This window comes from Drosophila takahashii, chromosome 2L (genome assembly GCF_030179915.1).
Source record: "Drosophila takahashii strain IR98-3 E-12201 chromosome 2L, DtakHiC1v2, whole genome shotgun sequence".
Lineage (NCBI taxonomy): Eukaryota > Metazoa > Arthropoda > Insecta > Diptera > Drosophilidae > Drosophila > Drosophila takahashii.
Genome location: NC_091678.1, coordinates 28,467,954 through 28,492,493, shown reverse-complemented (window position 1 = coordinate 28,492,493; position 24,540 = coordinate 28,467,954). Strand labels below are relative to the sequence as shown.

The 24,540-nt window shown below is 34.9% G+C and overlaps 1 protein-coding gene across 1 annotated transcript in view; it reads right to left on the bottom strand.

Annotated features, from left to right (window-relative positions):
- The window catches only part of LOC138912040 (uncharacterized), a 189,583-nt gene that overhangs the window by 4,576 nt on the left and 160,467 nt on the right, over positions 1 to 24,540 (bottom strand). The gene's annotated exons all lie outside the window — the stretch shown is intronic.

Below are 24,540 nucleotides of genomic sequence, written 5' to 3'. Positions count from 1 at the left end.
TTTTGAAAATACCCGTCGAATGAGGGGTCATTTGTCAAAATCCGACGCTCCGTTCAAAAGTTATAGCCAAAATAAGATTTCCTTCGTCTTCCCAAAATGAAAATTTAATTCTGTTTGTCAGTTTGTCAGTTTGTCAGTTTGTCCAAAACATGTTTTTTAAGTTTTGAAAATTTGATATGACGTTCATCACATCGATATGAAAAACTTTTGTTTTACCACTTTTGGAAAAACTCGCTAGTTTAGCGGGAAAACAGCTAAAAATAGCTAAAATTCGGAAATCCGTAACTTATATACTACTAAAGCTACAGACTTGTGCTGCATCTCGTTTGAAATGTATTTTTAAATGCTATAAACGCCTTCTATATGCAATTTGTGTAAATGTAATAATTAAAAAAATATGAACAAAAGACAATTTTTTAAAACTTTTTTTTTAGCTTTTTTTTATTTTTCTCAAAAACGGCTCTAACGATTTTCTTTAAAACCTTAAACTGTATAGCCCTTGAGATTCCTTAAATTTTGGTATATAACACATTACTGTAAAAAGTCACGTTTAAAAGTTATTTTTATACGAAAATAGCCACTTTTGCCAGCTCGAACAATTAAAGCTCCCTGAGCAGTGCTGCCATTTTGTCCTTTTTCCGGACAGATCTGTCCTTTTTTTAACGGGTTTATCCGGAAAAAATTTCAAACATCCCCTATCCGGAAATCTGTCCTTTTTTCAAAAATAAGGTTTTGAGTGTTATTTTTGCCAGTCGAAAGTGTGTAAACCTGTTTTTATATGCTAAAACGCCTTTTTAACCATCAATCTTACAGTTCGGCACTTAAAAAATAATTATTTTTACAAATTATCAAAGAGACGTAATGCAGTCGATGGATTTTCTTTATAGTACGATTTTTTCTGTAGCAAAAAAAAGAGGAAAACACTTTAAAACTTTCTCAACTTTTACTCTCTGTTTTTTTGTCAGAAAAAAATTTCAGATTTTAACGTCTCTTATTCGGGTTTGAGGCAGATATTGAATTTTTTTGTATTACCAATATAGTTACTTGAAATGCTCTTATTATTTTAATAATTTTAGATTATTACGTATACGCACAAAAATTTACCATGGTAAAATGTTCAAACAAAGAAGGATGTGAGTCGGGCGCAGTAGGTCATTACATAATTGAGTTTAATATAAAATCCATTTAAATTAAGTAATTATTTAACACATTGGTAAAACAGAAAAATTGAGGCGCATTTACTTTTGTCCCTTTTTTTGTCCTTTTTTAAAATTTTTTGTCCTTTTTTTCCCTGTTTTTTTTGGCTTATCTGTCCTGTTTTTCAAGCTGAGTGATGGCAGCACTGTCCCTGAGTATTGAATTTTGTGGGAGGGTATCCGAACTGTATTTTAGGGTCATGGAATCAGTAAATTTGCACTTAAGAGTTCCATATAGGAATCTTTTGTTCTACGACTTTTGGAAAAAGCCGCTACTTTAGCGGGAAAAAGCTAAAAATAGCTAAATTTCGTTAGTTTGTAAGTTCTACACTACTAAAGGTACAGACATGTGCTATACCTCGTTTAAAAGGTATTTTGAAATACTTCAACGCCTTTTTAACTTAATTTGTTAAAATACAATAGTTTAAAAATTATGATTGACCAATTTAAATTTAAATGTATATATTAGCTCCTATGAGAGCAAATGTAAACAAACAAAAACTTCTGATATCAAATAAAAACACCTCTTAACGAGGTAAAAAACTAGTGACGACCGCACCTTCAACATAGAAAAGTTCTGATATCAACATTTGTGACGAAAAATTATTACACTCGTCATTAAATAGACTTTCTAATCTTTTCTCATTCGTCACGCTGCAATACAAAATGCCTGTAAAGGGAAAAAGGCTGGAATAGTTTGCTAGGGCGGGCCGAATGAGAAAATATTAGAAAGTCTATTTAATGACGAGTGTAATAATTTTTCGTCACAAATGTTGATATCAGAACTTTTCTATGTTGAAGGTGCGGTCGTCACTAGTTTTTTACCTCGTTAAGAGGTGTTTTTATTTGATTAATAACACATAAAATAATTTAAGCTTGCCACTGACAGCTCTTAATATTTTAACAAAAACAAAAAACCTCCATATTTAAAACACAACTCATAATTGATTTTAATTGATTTTTTACACGTGTATTTTGAATATGGAGGCTATTAATAGATAACACTAAAATTGAAAAAACCGCCAAAAAAAATTGTGTTTCACTTTTTTTTTGTATGATTTTAGAGCAGTTTTATGATAGAAAAAAAATGGGTGTCCGAATATGCGTGGGGTTCACTGTATGTACAAACACTGTGCATAGGTAAAAACCTTAAACAACGCGATGCACAGGCCGAATAAGAATTATTTCAAAAGCACTCTGTTTATTAAACACACAACCAATTATTTTTGTTTGGTTAAAAAAATTAAATACACTTTTATTTGGTTATGGCTATTTTACCTCGTTAAGAATTATTATTATACCCGTTACTCGTAGAGTAAAAGGGTATATTGTATTCGTGCAAAAGCAGGAACCGTAAATAATCATTATTAATTTTTTTTTTAACAAAAAAATCATGGTCAAAGAATAATCCTAGAAAAAAAAGAACTATACCAGTACACTTTTTAAGCACCATAGTTTCAATATCCGGTTTAATTTTTATTTTTCTAATTTTTATTTAAAACTCGAAGGGTAATCGTTATTTTTTGAGTTTTTTATAAAACTCTAAAAGTAATGATTTTTTTTGAGTTTTATTTCAGCTCTAGAAATAATGATTATTTTTTGAGTTTTATTTTCCGCTTGACAAATAACGCTTACTTTTTGATTTTTATTTTCTGATTGAAAAATAAAACTTATTCCTTGAGTTTTATTTTTTGATCAGAAAATAAAACTCGAAGTCCAATTTCTTTGAATTTAAGAGGTTTGGCTTTAAAAGCGGTTAGCAAATGTACTAAGTAGACCACGGCCAACACATTAAGGGCACTTTTAATTTTATACAATAACCTGAAACCGCCAAAAACCAAGAAAAAATACTCTGCCTTAAACTTACATATAATGTAGCCAAATCAGGTGTTATCACAGCACGGACCAGCTTAAAAAAGCTATTTTCCCAAATTAAAAGGGTTCACCGCAACGTAAGTCAATAAATATATTTCCGCATATTGAATAAACAAATAAATTCTTAAATAGGATAATGATGAAAATGTTCCGAGAGAGGAACCATCAACATCGTCGACGAGTTCCTCAAATTCCGAAACCCTATTGAACGAGTTCCTCAATTCCATTGAAGTTGACCCGAAAGATATAAACTCGGATGATGAAATGGATGCTGACCTGAAAATAGCTTGCAGTGAAATCGATAATTATAACCCCAAACCGATCGATTTAGGTGTATTGGGAGGAAAAAAATTCGTTTACTTAAACTTGTATCTGCTGGCTATGGTTGTTCACTGCGTTCCAGCAACGCAAGTAAGTGTAGAAAGGTCCTTTTCTGCGCTTAAATTAGTACTAACAGAAATGAGAACAAACCTTTCGAGCGACTCCTTAGAAAAATTGCTTTTTGTAAAATTAAATGTATAAAATAAAAACTGTTTATACACTGTGCAGCATTTTTACTGTTTTTTAAATTTACCGCGACGGATGCTATATTTTTGGATTCGTTACGAATTCCCAAGTTAAACTGTTAAACGCAAGGATTCTTAGCAAAAGGACCTCAAAGTTCGAAAAATGCTGAAATTGGCCAATTTTCCAGAGCTCTCAGAGGCAAACGAATGCATTGTTTGATTCGATGTTAAAGTTTTTTAAAAGATACACTTTTTATCTTTCAAACCCCTTACTTAGAATAATTTTAGGATTTTTTTTAAGGCAGAATTAAATTCCAGAAAACATAGTCAAAAAACTTAAAAACATACAGCTGCGGTCAAAATAGTAGTAGTGTTGCCGCCCTGTGTTTTTAAAAGTTTGATGTTGTAACTATTTTTATCCAATTAGTCTAATAGTAAAATTATAATCAATACAATATTACCAGGAAAATATCAATTACAACAACAGACTTTTAAATACACAGGGCGGCAACACTACTACTATTTTGACCGCAGATGTATGTTTTTAAGTTTTTTGACTATGTTTTCTGGAATTTATTTCTGCCTTAAAAAAAATCCTAAAATTATTCTAAGTATGGGGTTTTAAAGATAAAGAGCGTATCTTTTAAAAAACTTTAACATCGAATCAAACAATGAATCCGTTTGCCTCTGAGAGCTCTGGAAAGTTGGCCAATTTCAGCATTTTTCGAACTTTGAGGTCGTTTTGCTAAGAATCCTTGTGTCGGGGAACTTTTTGGAAAACGCAGTCTAACTTGGGAATTCGTAACGAATCCAAAAATATAGCATCCATCGAGGTAAATTTTTGATGCTGCATAGTGTTATTAATTATATTTTCAAAAGTAGATAATGTCTATAATCTTACCACCCTGGGTCAGTCATTCTTAAAGTGGGCAACCTTTCTGCTTTTCGAACACATAACACCTGATTTGGCTTCATTATATGTAAGTTTTAGGCAGAGAAATTTTTCTTGGTTTTTGGCGGTTTCCGGTTATTGTATAAAATTAAAAGTGCCCTTAATGTGTTGACCATGGTCTACTTAGTACATTTGCTAACCGCTTTTAAAGCCAAACCTCTTAAATTCAAAGAAATTGGACTTCGAGTTTTATTTTCTGATCAAAAAATAAAACTCAAGGAATAAGTTTTATTTTTCAATCAGAAAATAAAAATCAAAAAGTAAGCGTTATTTGTCAAGCGAAAAATAAAACTCAAAAAATAATCATTATTTTTAGAGTTGAAATAAAACTCAAAAAACAATCATTAATTTTAGAGTTTTACAAAAAACTCAAAAAATAACAATTATTTTTGGATTAATAAAAAAACTCAAAAAATAATCATTAAAGATTGAGTTTTTGGATAAAACTTATAATCATTACGGTCCCTGTGCAAAAGTATGTAACAGCTAGAAGGAAGCGTTTCCGACCCCATAAAATATATATATTCTTGATCAGGGTCACTAGCCGAGTCGATCTAGCCATGTCCGTCTGTCCGTCTGTCTGTCTGTCTGTCCGTTCGTAGGAACGCTGAGATCTCGGAAACTATAAAAGCTAGAAGATTGACATTTTGCATCCAGATTCTAGGAGTTCCTACGCAGCGCAAGTTTGTTTTTCTTTCGTTAAAAAGTTACGGCGGATCAAAGTTTTTATCTCCTTCTCCTCCGCACTCCCTTTAGCTGAGTAACGAGTATCTGATAGTCGGGGCACCCGACTATAGCGTTCTCTCTTGTTTTTGTTTGATTTTTAAATTTGTTTTGTTGTTTTTATACCCTTGCAGAGGGTATTATAACTTTAGTCAGATCAGCATGATAGCCATGTCCGTCTGTCCGTTTCTATGCGAACTAGTCTCTCAGTTTTAAAGCTATCGCGATGAAACTTTCCCGAAAGTCTTCTTTCTATTGCAGGTATTACATATGTCGGAGTGAGCCGGATCGGACCACTATATCTTAAGGCTCTAATAGGAATATTCAAAGAAATATAAGAAAATTCATTGTAACTTTGTAGGAAGTAGGCGTTTTGATTTTTGACAACTTGAAAACAAAATTTAAATAGGCACGCTGAATCTGGAATCCCTGGAACTGCACTGAGTGAGCATTAAACTATAGGTATTTACTTTATCTGCAAGGGTATATAAGCTTCGGCTGGCCGAAGCTAGCTTCCTTTCTTGTTTTGTTTGTTTTTTATTATACCCGTAACTCGTAGAGTAAACGGGTATATTAGATTCGTGCAAAAGTATGTAACAGCTAGAAGGAAGCGTTTCCGACCCCATAAAGTATATATATTCTAGTCGATCTAGCCATGTCCGTCTGTCCGTCTGTATGAAAGCTGAGATCTCAGAAACTACAAAAGCTAGAAGGTTGAGATTTTCCACACATATTCTTTGGCTTCCTACGCAGCGCAAGTTTATTTCAGTCGAGCGCCACGCCCCCTCTAACGCCCACAATCGCCCACTAACGATTTTAAAATGTGTCCTGCGCCCACATCTTTAAACATTTCCGAGAAGTATAAATGCAATTTTTTTGTGTATATTTATATATATCGAAATGTAGAAGACATTTTCAAATCGGACCATCCATTAAAAAGTTATACGCATTCAAAATTGTCAATATATATCTATCTCCCTCGCACTCCCTTTAGCTGAGTTACGATTATTAGTCGGGACACCTCAAGTGGCCCTTACGACACCAAGCAATGCTTGTTACGCGCGGGGCCCTACACCGCTTTGGGCGAGTAAACGAAATCGCGGACAAAGAAGACAATTTCACAATAGACAATTAAAAATACATGCAGGTCAAAATACGAATAGTCAAGATACATAAAGTAAAACTAATTATTTGCTAAGTAGGATAGTATTATTGCATTAAAGATAGGCAGTGAGTCGGTAGTAGATATTAGGTGATATAGTCTATTATAGTCATTGCAGAGTACTCTAAAAGGTTCATGCATTGCATAATTAGAGATACAATGATTTAAAACTAGAGGAATATAGTTTCTTGTGAATCTATTTGGCACATTAAAATGCAGGCGACCCAGTAACTCGGGACTCTCCACATCACCATGAATAAGATTCCTAATAAACGTAATACCAAGCATAGTTCTTCGATTAACTAATGATGGCAAGTTAATTAGAAGTAGTCTACTAGAATAGGATGGCAGTATTAGGTTTGTATCCCAGTTAAGTCCCCGTAAGGCAAATACTAAAAAGTTTTTTTGCACAGACTCAATCCGGTCTATATGCACCCCATATTGGGGACTCCAAACTGGAGCGCAGTACTCAAGAATTGGTCGGACTAATGAAATAAACAAGGTCTTTGTGACATAAGGATCATCGAATTCCTCCGACCACCTCTTGATAAATGCAAGCACGCCCCTGGCTTTATTTACCATGATAGTAATGTGATCAGAAAATTTAAGTTTGGGATCCACATAGACCCAAGGTCGTCAGCATGCGTTATTCTATCCATCACACAACCGCTCAAAGTATAAGTTGAATAGTGAGGGCTGACACGAAAAAAGGTCATTAGTTTACACTTAGAACCATTTAAATTTAAATCATTATTCAAGCACCATGTTTGAAATGCATTGAGATCAGATTGTAAAGCTAAACTTTGTGCGGGATCATTAAATTGCAGGCTCGTTAGGACTAGAGGAAAGTCATTTATAAATAATGTAAACAGGAGCGGACCAAGATGACTTCCTTGTGGTACACCGGACGTAACTCGGATTAGGGATGATAAAGAGTTTTTAAAAATGACCCTTTGAGTCCTGCCATTCAAATAACTTAAAATCTACCTAAGACGATCATCAGGAAACCCCAAAAGGTCCAATTTCCGAACTAAAATCGAATGGTTTACAGAGTCAAACGCCTTACTGAAATCAGTGTAAGCCACATCAGTCTGACAATTTGTTCTAAAACCATTTAACACAAATGAAGTAAACTCCAAAAGGTTGGTTGTCGTTAAATTACGTTTTATAAATCCGTGCTGACAAGAGGAGATAAGAGACCTACAACTGTGTTGCAAGTGGGGAGTAATAATGTTCTCGAAGAGCTTCGGAATAGCTGATAGCTTTGAAATACCTCTGTAATTACATGCGTTCAATTTGCTCCCCTTTTTATGAAGAGGGATAACAAACGATTCCTTCCATCTATGCGGGAAATCTGACGTTTCTAAAGACAAAGTAAAAAGTTTATGCAATGGTCTACACAAAGTCTCAGCGCAATACTTGAGCACACATCCAGGGACTCCGTCAGGACCCGGAGAGTAGACTGGTTTGACCCTTTGCAAATCTAAAAGAAGTGAGCTTTAACTTATAACTGGACAAAAAATAAAGTTTGATTTAGGAATGTCATATGGGTAAGACTGATCTGACGGACTTGTTGTTGAATAGGTGGTTTGGAAAAAGTGTGCAAAAAGATCGGCTATGGCCTGATCAGTTTTCGAATTTAAGGGTTGATGGGTAACTTGAAGATTTACGCTTTGTGTTAACATAATTATAAAACTGTTTTGGATCCAGTGTAAACTGCGTCTTACAACGAGCTAAATAGTTTTTGTAGCACTGAGCGTTAAGCACGGTAAAATCCGACCGAGCACTTAAGTATCGGGAAAAGGCAGATTGTGATTCGGAAGCTCTAAACTTTTTGTAGAGTCTAGACTTCACATTTTTAAGTCGTGACAACTCTTTACTAAACCACGGAGGTTGGCTAGAAATTTTAGGATAATACGTAGGTACGCATGTATCAAAAACTGCGTTAAATACATTATAAAATATATTAACAGCTTCAGTCATATTAGTACATAAGTACAGATTTGACCAATCCGAGCAAGCGATAAGGCTATTAAGTGCAAAGTTTGCTCTGCGAAAGCAGGGGATGCGTTTAGCTGACTTTTCACATATTTCAATTAATTTTGTACCCGTGTCAACAGTCAGCTCTAGCGTTGGGTGATATGGGTCTTTTGGTAAAGTAATTGCAGAGGTTTTAACTATGCAGACACAATCTGGACTTGAAACAAAGCATAGATCCAGTAATCGTCCTAACGAATTTAGAACATGGTTTACTTGAGACAATGAAATATCAAGCAAACCATCAAGAAAATCATGCTGCGTTGAAGGTAACAATATATTCGAGGTTTCGATGGTGGACCATGTGGCTCTAGGTATATTAAAGTCACATAAAACTACTAACTGATCCCTATCTGATAGTTTACTTGAAATAAACTGGATAGCGGACAGATGATTAGCATATATTGGGAATTCAGATGACGGCGGAATATAAGAACATGTTATGTATATACACCCAAAAAAAAATGATCATAGAAACTAAACTATTTCTACATTAAAAGTAAACTATTGAGTGTCAATAATTTCTCGATACTCTGAGTATTAAGCTAATGGACTTCGAAAGTATAAAAATGAAACTTTCGAAGTTGTCAAGTTTAAACTAACGAGTATACAGTTTATACTCACTCAGTGTACTGAGCAAACTATTCAAGCCTTTTTCCCTTCACAGGCATTTTCTATCGCAGCGTGCCGAATGAAAAAATATTAGAAAGTCTATTTAATGACGAGTGTAATAATTTTTCGTCACAAATGTTGATATCAGAACTTTTGTATGTTGAAGGTGCGATCGTCACTAGTTTTTTACCTCGTTAAGAGGTGTTTTTATTTGATATCAGAAGTTTTTGTTTGTTTACATTTGCTCTCATAGGAGCTAATATATACCTACATTTAAATTTAAATTGGTCAATCATAATTTGTAAGCCATTGTATTTAAACAAATTAAGTTAAAAAGTATTTCAAAATACCTTTTAAACGAGGTATGGCACATGTCTGTACCTTTAGTAGTGTAGAATTTACAAACTAACGAAATTTAGCCATTTTTAGCTTTTTTCCCGCTAAAGTAGCGGCTTTTTCCAAAAGTCGTAGAACAAAAGATTCCTATATGGAACTCTTAGGTGCAAATTTACTGATTCCATGACCCTAAAATACAGTTCGGATACCCTCACACAAAATTCAATACACAGGGAGCGTTAATTGTTCGAGCTGGCAACAGTGGCTATTTTCGTATAAAAATAACTTTTAAACGTGACTTTTTACAGTAATCTGTTATATACCAAAATTTAAGGAATCTCAAGGGCTATACAGTTTAAGGTTTTAAAGAAAATCGTTAGAGCCGTTTTTGAGAAAAATAAAAAAAAGCTAAAAAAAAAGTTTTAAAAAATTGTCTTTTGTTCATATTTTTTTAACTATTACATTTACACAAATTGCATATAGAAGGCGTTTATAGCATTTCAAAATACCTTTCAAACGAGATGCAGCACAAGTCTGTAGCTTTAGTAGTATAGAAGTTACGGCTTTCCGAATTTTAGCTATTTATAGCTGTTTTCCCGCTAAACTAGCGAGTTTTTCCAAAAGTGGTAGAGGAATAGTTTTTTATATCGATGTGATGAACGTCATATCAAATTTTCAAAACTTAAAAACATGTTTTGGACAAACTGACAAACTGACAAACTGACAAACAGAATTAAATTTTCATTTTGGGAAGATGAAGAAAATCTTATTTTGGCTATAACTTTTGAACGGAGCGTCGGATTTTGACAAATGACCCCTCATTCGACGGGTATTTTTAAAAGGAATACAAATAAAACATTGCGAGGGGGCATTTATCCCCACCGGCCCCAACAGCTCCAAATTTCGAAATTTTCATTTTTTCACTTTCACCGCTCTCTCTCCCAAGCCAATTGATTTTCTTAGAGTCTTGGTATGCAATCCTGTTAGTTTTCGTAATACCTTTCGATAGGTGTATCATTCATTATGATCGGACCATCACAGTAGATTTTCATTTCTTCGTGTATATATAGTAGTCGCCTTCGCACACTCTCCTGGTGCGCTTCGTCACTACATGGACTGCCGTCCATAGTGATACAATACATGTACAAAATATGTACGTATGTATGCATATTTGGGCAAATGCAGCCGTTTTACCGCTTATGTCGCTGATCATCTCCAGAGTGAAGGCCGTCCAGATGAATACCAAAGCTTGGTCGAGGACGCTGATATTGAAGTTAACATTGCGCTGGCCGCGGTCAGAAAAAATGCAAGCCAATTGCAAGATCCTTAGTTTCCCGGCATCTGGAGCGCAATTCAAGGTGGTTTCAGGAAAAATAAAAGAGTTTACTCATTAGTTATGCACTAAGACACAATTTAAATGTAGTTACATTTCAAATAAGCCCAAAATAAGCAAATATTCAAATTTTCACAAGTAATTTTCACAAACAAACCTTAAACAGACCGCAGCGTCGTTTACAAAATACACTAATGTCAAATCATTAAAATACTAACGCGTCAAATTACATTAAAAAGCGGTAACACTTTCTGTTCGAAATGTCCAGGTTCCAAACCAGAGCATCCTGGCTTCACACCAGGAACGAAAACCGAAAACTTCGGTATAGAAATTAAACTCAGGACATAAACTTAACACTATTTAGTCTTAACTTAACACTATTGAGTCTGCTCCTTACATTATTTAGTTTTAAATTAATACTGACAGTTTGATGCTAGCTGTAGTATACTTTTAATACAACGCTCATTAAATGTAAACTTTCGGTTTTTTTTTTGGGTGTAGAAATACCCTAAAGGGATAGTTTTATACACAGAAATTCAATGTCCATTATTTTGTCGGACGTTATTTCTTCAGACGTTAATTCTGAGTCAACTGCAATTAAAACTCCACCTCCACGTCGGGAGGGACGATCAAGCCTGTACGTTGTGAACTTACTTGGAAAAACTTCGGAACTAAGAATTTCCGGTTTTAACCAAGTTTCTGTGAACACAATAACATGGGAAGACAAGGAAAAACTATCAGTATACAATTTGGTCAACTTACTTTGTAAACCTCTGGTATTCTGATAGGAAAGCAGAAGGAAAGAATCTAGTTTTTTGAGACAGATACAGATGAAGATGTGGATGGCTCTTTAAAGGGATTTCCAACTTCCTTTGAACGAATTTTCTTTTTTCTAGCTTCGTACTCTTTAACAAATATGCCTGCAGGACAAAAATTGGGTGAGCACATCGTTGCAAAATGAGCACAGGGAACACCGATCTTAAGTGATGATACTTCCCTACACTCAAAAATTTTTTTTCCTAAATTTTAGAAATTTGCCATAAAATGAAATTTTTTCTTAATTTTAGAAAATTTTCTGAATTTTAGAAATTGTTTTCTTGAATCTAGGAAAAAAGACCATAAAAACCGAATTTTATGAAAAACCTTTCTAAAATTTAGAAAAATGATTTTTTTTCTTAAATCAATGGTGTTTTTTCCTAGTTTGCTCTCCAAAAGTTTTCTTAAATTAATGGCGATTTCGCCATTAAATTAAGAAAAAATGTACTTCAGCCCTTCCTAGAATCTAGAAAATCGCCATAAAAATTACAGTAAATTTTTCTAAATTTTACGAATTTTTCTGAAAAAAAAAATTTTCTTGAAAACAGAAAAGTAGAATTAGAAAATCACCATAGAAAAACTTTTTGTATTTCTTTTATGTTTCTCATTCTCAATTCTACTAAGTAAATTGTTATTTCACAACAACAAAATATACACAATTAGCAAAGACACAAACCCAAAGCAAAAACAAAATACACGTAACTATTAAAATAGTTACGTAACTATCTTTGTTGGTCAATTTTACCAAGCAAATTTTTTTGTGTGTAGAGATTGCCTGGTTTTCATACGCGATACATTCTTCACAATAGTAGCGCAAGCCACTTCTCATGTCGATTGCATCGCGAACCAGGCCCGAATAGCCAAGACATTTTGCATGAAATATACTATCGCACGAATGGCACGGAATGCTCTGTTGTCCAGCCAAAATCAACGACTTGCATTTCTTCGAACAACAGACAGCCGTTATCGCTATATTCCGAACCACGGTGCAAAGAGAAAAAAGCTACGAGAGTAAGAGAGAGCGGGAGAGAGTGAGCGGGAGTGAGTAAGCGGGGGAGCGTAAGTTTAAGCTGTGCCAACAACAACGTTTTATGCGGGAGTGCGGGAGTGCGGGAGAGCGGGTAACTACCGTATAGATTCTTACCGCTCCAAACAGCGTTTGGTAGAAAAGGAGAATGCAATAAGATAAAACAATAACAACAAACACTGCACAGAGACTGGGCGTGCAAACTAATTTTGTTAATTTAAACACAAAACAATCACTATGCACTCGCGAAGCGAACGGATGTTGTTAGTGACATAAAAAGCTATTTAAATGTTAGAAAATTCGCATTAAACCCCGATGGTTTATGGACAAAAAGAACAAAAATTCGGAGCGCAAGACAAAAACACGACCGTTCACTGAAAGAGCGAAATTATTACTTAAATTCATTACTTTTGAATTAAAAGTTAATGAAATACGCATCCGAGTTTACTTTTATAATTTTATTTACCAAAATTCCTATTAAAGTATAGAATTTATATTCAATTCAGGGACCGAAAATAATAATAATTGTATTTTTTACAGATTAAGCAACAACACTATCCCTAGAAACAAATAATTTACAACAAAATAAATTATTCTTTCTTTTAATTTTATATATTTATATTAAATGAACAATGTTAAAAAAAAATTTAAAAAAAAAATGCTGCGTTCAGTCGGAGTTGAACTCGGACCGACACAATCCGCAGTCGAGTGACTACACCCCTAGCCCACAGGACCTTATTAAGATGCGCCAGTCAGATGCGAGTTTGAGCCTATTTCGCAGCAGAGCAAGCGATATTATACACTAACACAACCAACGAATCTAACACGGGCAACGCACACTAAGAAGATGAGATAGTCGGGACACCAACCAGACTAAAGCGTTCTTTCTTGTTTTCAATTATGATGTAACTTCATGGGGAACCAAAAGTAATTAGTTTTTTACATGGTGAACACATATGTGGCTAGATAAACGCAAGTTTATCAAAAAGGAGCAAAAATGGTTAATTATATGGCAACAAGGGCACTTTTGTGGATAATTCCTCGTTTTCACTTCTTTGCAACTCTGTGCCATTAATAAGTTATACTCCACAAACACAATCGCTAGCTCGAATCAATAAAGACAGTTCGCAGTTGGACAACAAGACACATAAAAGCAAACATTTAAGCTAATTTACATTAACAAATACCTTTGCAAGGAATTTCCATTTTCAGATTTATGAAAGTCTTCTTTCACACCACACAATTAACAAGCAAAGTACGCTAAATTTTCTCTGATTCTTCTAATTTTTCGACACTGCTAGGTCTCTTTATCAGGCAACTTTGTTGCAGTGGCAAAACTACAGATTTGCCACCAAAAATTTTTGGAAGGCGGTTTTCTTCAAATGAAGATGTCAAGAATCGATTAGTATCGTCCATTCATAAAAATAAATTATGAAAATAAATAGGTTTATGCATCAAAATTGGGATTTTTACCCATAGTGCGTCGTTGAGAAACTTTGAAGTAAAATTAGCGCGTTTTTTCATTGATATAAGCATGTATTTTTAATTGTCTATTGTGAAATTGTCTTCAAAGTCCAAGAAAAAAAAAAAGATTTGCTCAAAGTGCTTCTGCTTTTAGAACTTTATTTGTATTTACCAGTTTTCTTCAACTTTTTTAGCTGATCATGATAAAGTACCATAAGCGTTTAAAACAACATTTGAAAACAAACAAAAAAAAACTGCAAATGAATTTAAAAAACAAACAAAAATACAAAAAAAACAAGAGAGAACGCTATAGTAGGGTTGGTGTCCCAACTATATAATACCCGTCACTCAGCTAAAGGGAGTGCAAACGCTGTACTCGGGTTGGTGTCCCGACTAATAATCGTAACTCAGCTAAAGGGAGTGCGAGGGAGATAGATATATATTGACAATTTTGAATGCGTATAACTTTTTAATGGATGGTCCGATTTGAAAATGTCTTCTACATTTCGATATATATAAATATACACAAAAAAATTGCATTTATACTTCTCGGAAATGTTTAAAGATGTGGGCGCAGGACACATTTTAAAATCGTTAGTGGGCGATTGTGGGCGTTAGAGGGGGCGTGGCGCTCGACTGAAATAAACTTGCGCTGCGTAGGAAGCCAAAGAATATGTGTGGAAAATCTCAACCTTCTAGCTTTTGTAGTTTCTGAGATCTCAGCTTTCATACAGACGGACAGACGGACATGGCTAGATCGACTAGAATATATATACTTTATGGGGTCGGAAACGCTTCCTTCTAGCTGTTACATACTTTTGCACGAATCTAATATACCCGTTTACTCTACGAGTTACGGGTATAATAAAAAACAAACAAAACAAGAAAGGAAGCTAGCTTCGGCCAGCCGAAGCTTATATACCCTTGCAGATAAAGTAAATACCTATAGTTTAATGCTCACTCAGTGCAGTTCCAGGGATTCCAGATTCAGCGTGCCTATTTAAATTTTGTTTTCAAGTTGTCAAAAATCAAAACGCCTACTTCCTACAAAGTTACAATGAATTTTCTTATATTTCTTTGAATATTCCTATTAGAGCCTTAAGATATAGTGGTCCGATCCGGCTCACTACGACATATGTAATACCTGCAATAGAAAGAAGACTTTCGTGAAAGTTTCATCGCGATAGCTTTAAAACTGAGAGACTAGTTCGCATAGAAACGGACAGACGGACATGGCTATCATGCTGATCTGACTAAAGTTATAATACCCTCTGCAAGGGTATAAAAACTACAAAACAAATTTAAAAATCAAACAAAAACAAGAGAGAACGCTATAGTCGGGTGCCCCGACTATCAGATACCCGTTACTCAGCTAAAGGGAGTGCGAAGGAGAAGGAGATAAAAACTTTGATCCGCCGTAACTTTTTTACGAATGGTCCGATTTTAAACATTTTTTCTACATTTCGATAGGTATTAATAAACACAATAATACTGCATTTTTACTTTTCCGAAATATTAAAATTTTTATAAATCTGCATGCAAAATGTCAATCTTCTAGCTTTTATAGTTTCCGAGATCTCAGCGTTCGTACGGACGGACAGACAGACAGACAGACGGACATGGCTAGATCGACTCGGCTAGTGACCCTGATCAAGAATACATTTATTTTATGGGGTCGGAAACGCTTCCTTCTAGCTGTTACATACTTTTGCACGAATACAATATACCCTTTTACTCTACGAGTAACGGGTATAATACTAATTCTTAACGAGGTAAAATAGCCATAACCAAATAAAAGTGTATTTAATTTTTTTAACCAAACAAAAATAATTGGTTGTGTGTTTAATAAACAGAGTGCTTTTGAAATAATTCTTATTCGGCCTCTGCATCGCGTTGTTTAAGGTTTTTACCTATGCACAGTGTTTGTACATACAGTGAACCCCACGCTTAGTCGGACACCCATTTTTTTCTATCATAAAACTGCTCTAAAATCATACAAAAAAAAAGTGAAACACAATTTTTTTGGCGGTTTTTTCAATTTTAGTGTTATCTATTAATAGCCTCCATATTCCATATTATACTCCATACTCCATATTCGTGTAAAAAATAAATTAAAATCAATTATGAGTTGTGTTTTAAATATGGAGGTTTTTTGTTTTTGTTAAAATATTAAGAGCTGTCAGTGGCAAGCTTAAATTATTTTATGTGTTATTAATAAATAAAATTTTAATGTTTAAATACAGCAGTTTTATAATAGAATGTCCGATTATGCGTGGGGTTCACTGTACCTGCAGTGTGCCGAATAAGAATTTTTCACAACATTATACTAACCAATTATTGTTTTTATTTTTTGCATGACCTCATGGACGGATTTTTGACAACAGAAGAACAACAACATCAACAACTGTAAGTATTAAATTTAATTTTAGTTTTTGTGTAACAAAAGTGGCGTTTTGGTTTCAATTGTAGGCAAAAGGAAGGGTTCTCCACATTTGCTGCGTTGAACGAAGCTCTGTACGGTAAGTGTTAAAGATTGTTGCTGTTAATTTGGCAATTTCGTCTAACAAAATTTTAAAACTCTATATTTTGCAGAATCTCAGAAGAGGGAAGGGTATAAAGAGACTACACGAAGAAAGGCGACGACCAGTGCAAATAAAGGACCGGACAAGGACAACGAGATGAACAACGATATCGAGGATGATGGGAAAGAAGTAGGCTTAATTTAATTTTAAAAATTAAGGAAAGAAATATGAAATTTGAAAAAAAAACGTATTTTTAAATCGAGTAGAACAAATTTTTTCACTCGTGAAAGCCGCATTTTAAAGCATGATCCAGAACGCATCTTTTGGAATGCATTCAAAAGCAATCCAAAAGATGCGATCCAGAACGCATCTTTTGGAACGCATTCCGGGTCTCGAGTGCCGGCTAACATTTCTCGAACAGATAAAGTCCCTGCTAAGGCATTTTGGCTTTCTCGAGCATCAATGTGAGAGCTAACTTTGACAGGGACTCGGAGTCCCTGTTAAGGGTTTTCGGCTCGATAGAATGACAGCTGGAATTGTATTACCCAAATGTTTGGAAAAATCACTAAAATATCAATAAATACACACAAAAAAAACTTGGTAAAATCAACTGTAATAATTGTCAAACAGGCCCCAACCAGCAAAATTGTCAATTCAACTAAGTAAATAGTCATTTGACAACAACAAAATACACACAATTAGCAAAGACACAAACCCAAAGCAAAAACAAAATACACGTAACTATTTTAATAGTTACGTAACTATCTTTGTTGGTCAATTTTACCAAGCAAATTTTTTTGTGTGTACGAACAGTCTATCTGGTCCTTAAGTTTTTCGAACAGATAGCTTATCAGGGACTTTGACAGGGACACGAGAAACCGGCCCTTAGTGTTTATATTCTCTTTGGTTCTACCAACCTGCCGAAGTCATAAGAAACAAGAGAGAACGCTATAGTCGGGTTGGTGTCCCGACTATCTCATACCCGTCACTCAGCTAAAGGAAGTGCGAACGCGGGTTGGTGTCCCGACTAATAATCGTAACTCAGCTAAAGGAAGTGCGAGGGAGATAGATATATGTAGATATTTTGATTGCGTATAACTTTTTAATGAATGTTCCGATTTGAAAAATGTCTTCTACATTTCGATAGGTATAAATATACACAACAAAATTGCAATTATACTTCTCGGAAATCTTTAAAGATGTGGGCGCAGGACCCATTTTAAAATCGTTAGTGGGCGATTGTGGGCGTAAGAGGGGGCGTGGCGCTCGGCTAAAATAATCTTGCGCTGCGTAGGAAGCCAAAGAATATGTGTGGAAAATCTCAACCTTCTAGCTTTTGTAGTTTCTGAGATCTCAGCGTTCATACAGACGGACAGACGGATCGACTCGGCTAGTGCCCCTGATCAAGAATATATATACTTTATGGGGTCGGAAACGCTTCCTTCTAGCTGTTACATACTTTTGCACGAATCTAATATACCCTTTTACTCTACGAGTAACGGGTATAATAAACCATGTGTTATCATATAGTTCAAAAATTAATTTTTGAAGTTTGGCCAAATACCACGAAGATTAAAGACCAACAAAATATTAAGTAAGAAAATATTTTTTTCAAAAAATCTCGCGAGCGACAAATGTTAAATTAAGTGTTCCGAATAGAATGAGATGATAGAATTAACTGATAGCGCTTTAAGCTCAATATTTTAATGCAGCCCTCTGATGTTCTAAGGAACCTTCACTAAAAAAAACCAGGCCCGCAATTTTAACGAGCCGTTTGGCCGCTACAACACAATATTTTTTGAGAAGTATTTTAACATACCTTGACGTAAATTTTCATTATTTTCGTTGGTAAATTTTTTAAAAAATTGTATTAATATATTAATTTATAAATTTAAACATTTTAGTATTAATAAAATTTTGGTTTTTTAGATTAGTAACTTTAAATTTTTGTTTTTATACCAAAAAAACTGACTTTTCTCTGATAGTGCATTGCTACTTTATCGCCCTGTCGCCCATTTCGCCCTCCATGCTCATCCGCATTCTGCTTCCTCTGCGCACTCGCAAACTTTGCCATATGCTTTGCATAACTTATGGCGCAACAGGAAATGGAAGGAACTCGCCCTAGCTACAGAATTATAAAAAATGTGGGAAAAACAACATCCAAGCAGTAGTAATAACAAGTAGAGCTCTGGCAGTGTTCTTCCATGTGTTTTCCATGGTAGGACAGCCATTCAGACAGTACAAAATACTCTTGAAATTTTATTTTAAAGCCGTACCTACTCAAAATTTAACGCTACAATTTATGCAATTCGAATTGTAATCTTGATTTGTTTCAACTTAGCTTAGAGTTAAAAATATTTATTTTAAGGTCCAGTGAAAATCTCTTATAAAATTATTAGAATACTAAATTTTAAGATTAGTTTTAAGTTGTATGCGTGTTCACCCAAAGCGATTTTATTTACTCCAAAAAAGAAAAAGTCAAAGCCACAGAACAACTTTTTATTTCACTTTCATAACTTTCTTAATATTTTGTTTCTGTTTTTATCTTCTGCGATAATGCCCTCTTTTCTTCCTTTTCCTGTGCCATGTTTCCTTTGAACTTTCTCTTTTGTTGCTTGATTTTTTTTTTGTTATTGTTGCTAAATTTGGATTCGTTTGTGAGTTTATGAACATTGTATATCTCTTAACGGAAACAAATATTTTGCCGCTTAACTTTATATCAAGCATTCGGAATGCTACACCTGATCCCAAATATTGGGGGATGAAAAACTTTCTGTTACCTTTAATCAAAATGTTCCTTTTATATCTGGTTAAGAGCCGGTTTCTCGAGTGCCGGCTAAAGTCCCAGCTACGGCATTTTGGCTTTCTCGAGCATCAATGAGAGAACTAACTTTGACAGGACTCGGACTCCATGCCATGGTACAACTGTACAAGGTAGTCTCGTCGTAGTCTAAGCCTTTTCGGCTCGATAAAACGTCAGCTGATTTTCCAAAGCCAACTAAGCGAAAGAAACGAAATAACAGCTGACTTTGCCTTTGACTTATACCAATCAGATAAATTAAAGGAGTCGAGAAAGCTGATTTGCTTTTACGAACAGTTGGTCTGGTCTTTAAGTTTTTGGGACAGATAGCTATCAGGGACTTTGACAGGGACTCGAGAAACCGGCCCTATAGTGTTCCTATCATAACCCTTCTTATCAGGATTTAAGCAACTTAAAGCACTTTTTGGAAGTAGACCGGACATTGTTTGTCATATTTCCCCATAAGGTTAATCTTTAATTGGCCAGGCAAACCAATATATCGAAGAACGATTGTTACCCAAGGGTGGATACTAGTAGCTTTAATCAATCCTACTACAAACTATATTTAGTCATTTCCATTAAAATATTAATACTTAAAATATTAATGCTTAAAATATTACTTGTGCCTTAGTCTATATTACTTTATGCAGCACATAAACAGGTGTATCGCATTTTTTTCTTGAAACCTCTGCGGAAAAAAGTTTTATATTTCACATATTTCCCTAAAACAACTTAGAAAGACCTCTTGGTGTATATTATGCTTTGATCTCGCTGTTTATTGATGTTTTGCGTGGGACTCCCCTTCGGTTGAGTTTAGGCCCTTGGGGTTTTCGTGCTTGACCGAGCTTTCCGCACCCCTGAGTTTTGGTAATATGCTACGCAAAACCAAATCGAGTAAGCGAATTTTGTGCTCTGCAATTATTAAAAATGCATTCCCATTAATTTAAATTAGCACACGCTGGGAGAGTTGAGCAAAGCATCATTAAAACAGAGTCGCAATCTGATGGTCTACCTTCGTTCTTTCGGATTAAAACTGCAATTAAATTCAAATAAAACCAAATATCCTGCGGTGCTTTTCATGTGTGCGCTTGTAATATAAATCCTTTGGCTAATGGGGGCTACGCACACACTTGAGCACTAGCAGCATTCGGAAAAGCTCCAACTGTTCGCAGCAGGAGGCCAGCTCTATGCCCCAAAAATGGGGAAAAAAGAGCAATGAACTGAAAACACTGCACGGACGAGGGGGACGTGGGTTTAGCGCAACGGTCCTTGTGCCGGATCCCGAACAGGAGTAACGCAGCGCACTCGTGTGGAGATACTAATGAACAAAACTCAGCGCCGCGATTTTGTTGGCGAATGGTCTTTGATTCCATCAGGTGCTGTTCCTGCTCGGACACTTCTCTTGTGCTCTAAAACGTACTCAATTCATTCAATCCAGCAAAAACTGTTACAAAAGCTCTGTTATAATCCGATCCATGAAATAAATTCACTTTCTAAATTTTTCTCATTGTTTGCCAAGGACCAGAATAGCAGTTATTTGAGACTTTTATTTTAAAAAGACTGGTGTGATTTTCGTTTTAAACGTCAAAAATAACACTTATGGGGCTGTCCATATATTACGTAATCAATTCATTCAATCCAGCAAAAACTGTTACAAAAGCTCTGTTATAATCCGATCCATGAAATAAATGCACTTTCTAAATTTTTCTCATTGTTTGCCAAGGACCAGAAATAGCAGTTATTTGAAACTTTAATTTTAAAATGACTGCTGTAATTTTTTGTTTTAAACGTCAAAAATAACACTTATGGGGCTGTCCATATATTACGTAATCACAATTTCGGCGATTTTCACAATTGGACAAGACATTTGGAAGGTCGTTCACATATATCGAAAACAGTAATAGTCCGAGGACCCACCCTTGGTGTAGGGTTGTTAAAAAATCGATAGTGGATAGTGGTCGCTATCGATACTATCGATAGTAGCAAAAATTAAAGAAAATAAAAAACAAATTGTAAAAATAAAGGAAAATTATGAAAAAATTATTGAAAATGTGTGAAACTTTTAAAAATTATGAGGAAAGAAACGATCTAACTTTTACATTTAAAGTGAAACAAAATTCGATCTTGAGCTTTAACAATTAAAATACTGTCGTGTTCTTAAGTATATACTTAAAAAATTTTTTTATTTTTCCTTAAAATATACCACAAGTTGCATGTAAAATTCCATTATTTTTTTTAGGCGACAGTATCGATTGTGGGTTTAAACCATCGATAGTATCGATAGTGCTATTGATTTTTTTACCAACCCTATCTTGGGGGACACCACGCTTAATAAATAAAAAGAAAGGAAGTTAACTTCGGCCAGCCGAAGTTTATATACGCTTGAAGGTATGCTTACTTAAAATATTATTTTTACATTGTCAAAAATCAAAACCCCTACTTTCTACAAAGTTACAATGGTTTTTATACCCTTGTAGAGGGTATTATAATTTCAGTCAGATGATTGCAACGCAGTGAAGGAGACGTTTCCGACCACATAAAGTATATATATTCTTGATCAGCACCAATAGCCGAGTCTATCTAGCCATGTCCGTCTGTCCGTTTCTATGCGAACTAGTCTCTCAGTTTTAAAGCTATCGCGATGAAACTTTCCCGAAAGTCTTCTTTCTATTGCAGGTAGTACATATGTCGGAGCGAGCCGGATCGGACCACTATATCTTAAGGCTCCCATAGGAATTTTCAAACAAATATAAGAAAATTCATTGTAACTTTGTAGGAAGTAGGCGTTTTGATTCTTGACTACTTAAAAACAAAATTTAAATAAATAGAAACGCTGTATCTGGAATCCCTGGAACTGCACCGAGTGAGCCGAAGGTAGCTTCCTTTCTTGTTCTATTATTTTTTTGATTATTCCTATGGGAGCCACTTTCCCAAAAGTCTTCATTCTATTGCTAGTAGTATATAAGTCGGAACCAACCGGAATTGACAACTATATCCAGTAGCTCCAATAGGAATAATCGGAAAAATAATGGAAAAAAAATTCTAGCTTCGGTGTTTTTTGAAATGTTACCTTTTACTGTTGTAAACAATGTTTTTTATATATTTCTGAATTTTGGAAAAAATTTTAAAAAAAATCGGACGACTATATGATATAGCTGCCATAGGAACGATCGGAAAATTAATGGAAAAATAATAGGGAATAAATTATAGCTTCTTTGGTTTTTATTGTATTCTCCTTCTACCTTTTTTTTAATATTTCCTAATTTCGATTTAAATTTAACAATTTTATTATATAGCTGCCATAGGAAGGTCAGAAAAGATAATGTCAAAATAATAGGAAATTTAACGTTTTTGCGATTTGTAAATTAATAGGAATGATCTGCAAGGGTATCATGCGCGGATCCACGGGGGGTGATATGGGTGATATATCACCCCCCACTCGGGTGAAAAATGAAAGGAATTTTGGTACTACAAAAATATGCAGCAAAAAAAATGTTCTAATATCACCCCCCACAACAAAATCCTAGATCCGCCACTGAAGGGTATATAAGCTTCGGCTGGCCGAGCTAGCTTCCTTTCTTGTTAAAATTGCTGTCATACAACTACGGGTTTTCCGAAAGCCACGTTGTCGTGTATTCAATAGTGAATGATCGTGAAGATACAAATTAATTTGTGTGGAGACTATGCGCTCAAATGCTTTGGATAAAAAGGAAAGTATATATACTATATCGGTCTATAGATATCGGTATATATATGAACCCTTTATTTTTGGTCTTCCAGCATGTTGGAAATGTAGAAGATGTTATTGCTGTATTCAAAATGTGTGTTATATATGTATATATATGACGATTTTACCGCTCAAAACGGGAGAAAACTGCGTCAAAAATGCCAGCACCATACGAATCACCTGCAAATGTTTTTTGGAAGAAAATCCTTAAAAAGTATAATTAAAATCGTCCTTAGAGGGTCAATTCCAGGTCGTTTAAATGCAGGGCAGGCTCCACGAGGACCCCACCAAAAATTAGTACAATAACTTTAGCCGTTTTCAAGCTATAGCTATGAGTCAAATAATTGTTTGCATTTTGTTTGTTAGGGTGTTTTAGGTTGAAAAATTAAAATGTTTTGATGCAATCGGAAAGATAATAGGTTAATAAACCACATACCAAAAAATAAAAATTAAAAAATCCAGTATTTGCTTGTACATTTCCCATCTAAAAACGAATTTCTATGCCATTTTCCCTTTTGCAAACAATTACTTGACAAACTGTAAGTAGCCTGGGACAAGGATTAGTAAAAATTTTGGATGTATATTATCGAGACCTATTGCACTTGATTTTATATTTAACATGGACTTTAGGACATCACACTGACTCACACAAACAAAACTAAAGCTAGTATCACAGTTGTTGTTTGGCAATGTGTTCAGGTACGGGTTGTTAGATTGATCAAGTACTACAGGTTGAGATTTCAACGTTGTTTTCCTACTCCAATACCTTTTATGTTCTTACAGAATTCTTTACCAGATGACACATTATTGAATTTCTGTTGATAGAATTTCCTTTTAGGTAACCACCATGACTTATTGACCTTTATTCTCAAGGAACTGTACAGCTTGTGCAAGTATTCTGTTTTCACACGCATTTATGGTATTTTTTATTTTCATGCTAATCCATGGGTTCTAATTTTTTTTTGTTTTGACTGGTACATATTTGTTGTAACTCTAACTGTGAATCAACATTGGGAATTGTATACAGTGCTTGCCAGTTGTAAGAGTTACACTCTGAGTCCAGTAGCTTATGTAGTAGTTTATGTCTTTTAAGGCCCGATAGGTTATGGAGTATTCCTCAGCGCTTAAATCTATGCTATAGGTCAAGTAGATAAGGTCATGCCGCGAGAAAACTGGTACAGATACCTGGTCATATAAAAGAAAGAAAACAATAGCGAATCTCAAGGCAAAGGGAGAGGGGCAATCGACCCGTTGACTCACCGAAACAAGCAAAGGAATGTGCAATTTGACGATCTTTTCGGTCAGAACAACGACCGCGTTCGACCTACTGGTAACCATAAACAGGGAGGTGGCAAAGTGCATCGGTCGGGCGTTGACTCCCCTAAGATAAGAAATATCATAGGTGGGAACAGCTAAATAATCCAAGCTATGACGGGAGCCAAGTGAAAGCTC